The sequence below is a fragment of the Homalodisca vitripennis genome, chromosome 6 (assembly GCF_021130785.1).
Source record: "Homalodisca vitripennis isolate AUS2020 chromosome 6, UT_GWSS_2.1, whole genome shotgun sequence".
NCBI lineage: Eukaryota > Metazoa > Arthropoda > Insecta > Hemiptera > Cicadellidae > Homalodisca > Homalodisca vitripennis.
Genome location: NC_060212.1, coordinates 90,029,584 through 90,036,007, shown reverse-complemented (window position 1 = coordinate 90,036,007; position 6,424 = coordinate 90,029,584).

Sequence of the window (6,424 nt, the reverse complement as noted above, 5' to 3'; positions counted from 1 at the left end):
CCGCGTTTTGTAACAGCTTCAATTACTTTATATCGTAATGTTTTATAGAGGAAAAGTGGTTTATATATATGTAGTATATATAATAATATATATAATATATATATATATATATATATATATACATACATATATATATATAAATACATATATATATATATATATATAGGGGGGAGAGGGGGGTTGAGAGAGAGAGAGAGAGAGAGAGAGAGAGAGAGAGAGGAGAGAGAGAGAGAGAGAGAGAGAGAGAGAGAGCAAAGGCAAACATTTCAGTTTGAGACGAGTACCAAATTTTTGCCTTTGGCATTATAACGAAAAAGTTACATAAATTAGAATTCCTTTTCAATTTACTATAATTAAGTGGAATAATATAGTTCATGAATTTTCTTTGTAAATCAAAATATCACATTAGCATACAGGCTTTACACACATTAATTAATACTGTTCCTAAAATTAACCATCACAATAACTGAGCTACTAATTCCTTGACTTATACTAAATTGACTTTTACTTCTTTATTTTGGATTCATAAAAAGGAAACATGATTATATTTTATATGCACTAAAACTAACACGGCATAAAAGTTATTTTTAAACATTTTTCCTACACTTTATTTAGTAATAATTTAACAATTTCTAACAGTATATAGATAATAAAATGTATATATTATAAAACATAATATAATTAAAAGTCTAAACAGTAAAATAAAATAAAATCAATACATGTGTGCATCACTTTTGGACTTGCAGATTATAGTAATTTTTTTTTATTAATCTGACAAAACTGCATCAGAATTCACCGACGCATCAACAGAGAGAGATGTACTGATAACATGGCTGGATAAATTTGTTCATTAAAGTTACCCTAAGCTAAAAGAATCACAGCTGTTTCGAATACTTACTGAGACGGAAATAACCAACTTCTGCTAACTATACAGCCTTTCATCTCCAGTAACAATCCGACATAAGGTTTCAAATTAAACTAAAGACAGCCAATAGGCAAAGTTGGAAGAACTGTAAGGAGGCCTGTTTCTTAACTATTCAATTGAATAATAAACATCAAATGTATGTGTCAACACCTCCAGCAACAATGCAATATCAAACAGGCAAACATTTCAGTTTGAGACGAGTACCAAATTTTTGCCTTTGGCATTATAACGAAAAAGTTACATAAATTAGAATTCCTTTTCAATTTACTATAATTAAGTGGAATAATATAGTTCATGAATTTTCTTTGTAAATCAAAATATCACATTAGTTTAAAAAATATCTGTGTTTTAGACAGTTTAATCATAAATGTGTACTTTTACTGTTTCATAGTTTAAAAAGTACGTTAATTTAATCGAATTTGTTTATTTTATTGTTAACCTTTTCTTAGGGATTGAAAATATAATTTTAGTTTTGCAAAAAGATCAAATATTCCATATATTCCTCCTTCAAAAATGCAAAATTATGGGGAAATCTACAAAATTAATGCACTCTAAAGTGAGCAAACCCCTGGTGGTGACGTCATAGATCAGTGTCTACCACAGAGGACGTCCCCAGACAAAACCTCACATGGACTACAATTAATGAACCGTCATACAACAATGGCTACTCCACTTCCTGCCTTTGTTGTGGTAATAGAGGCCAGTAAACTTTAGGAAATGGGCGTCTACCCTTTTTGAACCAAGTAATCATACAAAAGCATTTTTCTTGGAATATCTATTTCTTCATAAGAAGGCATATAAGCGTGTCCAGAAAAGCACCAGAAAGTGAAAATACAATACTATAAGCTTATAAGCATCAAAAAATAAAAGGCTTCCATCAATAGGTTTATATCGGAATAATGGTGTTAAAAATAATTTATTTGTCACCAAAATAAAACAACCGGTCATGAACGTGATATTAATAGCATATAAGAACTTACTTCACTTTTTTGTTGGAAACCAATTGATTTAAAGTATATAAGAAGTCTGGCTCGTAGTTCCTGAGTTCTCCTAGGACTTAATTAGGATATAAAAAGTAAGATTTGTGTCATAGTGTGGTGACTTTGCAAAGTTTAACACATAATTGATTTAAAGGTTGCTGTAAATATATTTATAAGTATTTAAGGGCTATCACATTATGCTATCCAATACGTGTCACGTTTTAAGTAGTAGAGAGTATTAAAATTAAGTATTATTATTCGCATATTATAATATTCATCTTTCAAAACAAAAACAAAAATGAGTTTACAAATGTGTAAAGGCTTCTTTGGGAAGGATTAAACGACGGTCTTCTTTCAGAACGCCTGTCAATGCGCAGAATCACTACAACGGGAATATGGAGAAATACGGTATAGAACGAGGTGTTAAGGCTAAAATCTCATGTTTAATACCTTGACCAAAGCCACCGCATCGGCTCCATAAAGCATAAAATGACTTGCATTGTGGAAAGTTTCTATTTGCTTCCTGCCTGCGTCCAAGTTGTTTTATTAAGTTAATAGTCTCGAAAACTGTTAATCATTAGATTGTATTAGCTGAAAGATTTGAAAGTAAAGGCACGTAAACAATTCATATTACCAAAGAATGTGTTGCTAGATGTTCTGTACAATCCAAATGAGAGCAAAATTATCTAAACCTGCACAAAATACTTATATGTTACAATTTATACAGCTCAAAATTTAAAAAGAATGTTTTATTAAACAAGAATTACATGTTTTTATCGTTTTTTTGACATTTACACTCTCGTGAGCATAGTTGAAACAGTCTGCCACACGTCAAGAAAATAAATGCAACTAGAATTATCATTTAATTGTTTTCTTTCTCCTCTAACTTTATATATCCTAATTAAGATTTAACTGATGAAGATGATAAAACATTGCAATCCCGGAAACGTCGGGTTTTATTTTAAAATCGTGTGTCATTTCAGCAAGTTTTTAATACTTTCATCCCTTCTAATAATTTATTTTCAAGAATTTAAACATAGATTGTTGGGCTCTCCTTAAGCTAATGCAATAACTCGCTTTAGAAGTTAACTGTCAATGGATCGTAGTTCATGTAAACTATTACCCCAATGTAATGTAATGGAGCACCAAATCTGCATGCACGTTAGTTAAACCCCTAAGTAATGCGGTTTGTAGGGATAAAAGCCGTCCATAGCCATCTGCGCTATGGCCAGTATTAGTTGATGATATCCACTTTACATACGCTTTTAGTTAAGTTGTTGGTTAGTCGTTAGTCGTTATAATTGGTGTCTTCCTTAATATTATAGGTGTTCCTATAGTTGTTATAGGTGTTAAATTTTAAAATATTTGTTTCGTGATTTAACATAGCAATTTATAAAATATTGGCCATTTGTGTGAAGCGTAAAATCAGATGAAAATACTTATATACATTCTACAAGATTTGATTTACATTTATTTTGAATTGTGTAAATTTGTAATAAAAGTAAATATATGTTTGAGCAAAATACTGACATATGTTATTTAATATATTTCAGTTTGTGTTTATTTATTTTTATATAAAATATGTTTTTTGTTGCGTGGGCTATTTGTTATCTCATTTACAATGCACTGTAACTGTTAAATAATTGAATACATTTTAGTGTATGATTGCAAGTACATGATTTTGTTAGGTATAATATTACAATCAAAGATAATGATAGTTTTAAATTCATATTTATTAAATAGTAATAATCTATTTGACTATTAAGTAAGATTAAAAGTTTTACTCGAATTGTTTTATTTATTATAAATTTCTATTCTTTTTTCTTCCCCAATTGATAGCTATGGGCTAATAGGCTTTGGCAAATCCAATTTGATTTGCGTACTACTCAACGTACTATTTGATTTTTATTCCCGTAGGAGTCGGATAAGGACCTAGATTATCTTCTCCAGGGGTCCATCAGGCATTCCTAATCCTAAAAGAAAGACCTCAGATGAAGCACCTGGTAACCAGGTAGCCAGGTTACATTTATGTTGTCAGCAGAGTGTTAATGTCTTTAAATAAATTTCTTAATTGAACTAAAAATTCAAGTTATTCTTTTAAAAATCTCTAAATTTTTTAACTAAAAGTGTACAGCTTCAGTTTTTAAAATTCATGCAATACTCATTCTCAATTAATTTAAATTCTAGCATGATGATATGCAAGGTAGGTGAATATGATATGTTCCAAAGAATCTATATGACCTCAATACAGTTCAGACATAATAGAGTGAAGTATTTGCCAAGATTAAATAGGTTTCTAATTATATTTGGGTGACCAAATCTTAGAATGTGGACTATTTCCCAACGTTTCATTTCAAAAATTGTTGAACCATGTATATTTCGGCATCGATTCAAGTATTTTTATATCATCGGGTTTTCTTTACTCATATAAACAGATCGTTGCATGTTGAGGTGAATTATTGTTTTGAGTATGCTTTGAAATCATCTATGGAAATCTATAGCTATTCAAGTTTAAATCCATATATGATTGCATCTCTTGCTAATTGGTCAACTTTTTCATTACCTGCAATACTTACATGACTTCAAATCCATTGTAGGACGATATTTTTCTTCGACTACAATATGTCTAATATTGTTTAAAGAGATTATAGTATACTTCTATAATCCTTCGAAGCTGTTTTCTATACCGTTTACTGCTGCTTGCAAGTCTGTTACATAATAAAATCAGTGAAGTCTAAATTATTTATTCCTTGAATACTTTTTAAAATTTCTTTAGTTTGGCTGAGTTATACAGAGGAATTCTGTTTTAACGAATATTTATCTTGTAAATTGAGCAGCGGAGTATAGAAGGCCTAGCTAGTACCATCTTTTGTTTTTTTTAAGCCATCTGTGAAAGCGTACAGATAGTGTTTGTGGGATGTGTTAAGTTTATGTCTTATTGCTTAAAAAATAAATTTTTCATTTTAAAGGCTGTTATTTCTAATTGTTATCTACTATATCGACACTGTTGCTAGGTATTTTACGACTCCTAATCAAATATTGAGATTCTTTAAAATTAATAGAGCGTCTATTGCGTTATTAATAGAGCAATTAGGATACTTATAAAAACATGCTTTAAGGGTTGTAAAAATAAAGGTTTCTTTTTCATATACTGCAAATATATTTTATTCTGGTATGGTATAATAGCAGTAACCGCAGGTTCGCTCGTAATTTTGTAGCCTTTGCACGTATACAAGTACTTCTGGATCGAGCAAATATTATACGTTCGACGTAAATTTTGAGCTTGCATGTTTGGGTTCGATAAAACAAAATAGCTGAAAGTTATTACTTACTGCCGTTTTAAACTATTCTGGTTTAGTATATCCTGTGCCACAGTTAAGTTTGCTTTGTTTCTCCGATTAAGGAAATATATATTTACAAACCGGTCAGGGAAACATACTTTTTTTTTTAAAGGAAACTAAGATAGGCTTTATAACAGTCTGTGTATCCATATAAAATGTTAGATAACCATTTGGTCTTTTATATCTGCGTTGCAGTACATTCCAAGCAATAGATAGTTAATATTAGGTAAAATTTACAGGTAAAATTATATCTAAAAGAACGTTATTTTTTTGTCATCCGGTTATTTTCTTGCTCTGTCCTCAACAGTGGTTACCAGTTACTAAACTACCCGTGAATAGAGTATTGTTCTATGAAGCTTACTCTCTGTTTTTAAAAATATAAATGTAAACAAGTTGAAAATATTGAGTCGTATATATATATATATATATATATATATATATATATATAATATATATATATAAAACCATATATTTGTTGCTTCCATAAAACAATGTGTACACAGAAACAGATGATTACATTTTACAGGCTATTTCAATGTATATTATTATAATTATAAAAAACGTTCTACTTACCTGATATTTTCCATAAACTTTTATGATGTTTTAATTGTTATTCTGCTATTCGGGGTTGCGAACGTATTTCAACAAATTAGACATTATTGTAATCGGTACAGCCTTTTTGGGTTATATTTGAGTAAGTAAACCAACTTTATTTTGTGTATATAAGTAAAATTTTATACCGGCTTGTAATTAATTTTGATGTATCAACCAATGATTTATGAATGTATTACTCAATAGCGCATAAAATAAGTTTGTACTCGGTTTGATGTAAGTTAGGGCTGTGCCACATGTTGTACGAAAGTTTGGTAAAGTCATTGTAAACTTTGGTATGTTGTCTGTTGCCTTTGAACTCCCCGTCGAGTACATAGGACATTCAAGTTTGCAGAAATCTACTATTTGTATAGAAAGGTTCAGGTCTTGCTTATATATTACATGCTCAGAAAATTAGTTTTTCCTGGGGCAATTCAATTGTAAATTATTATTCAATTTAATTTTTAGGTATAATAAAAAACATAAATAAATAAAAAATCTTTAGTTATGATGATGATTTTGAAGTGTTATAGGATTTCGGACATGCCATCGTAGTTACAAAAATAGAACACTACGTCTCGAGGATT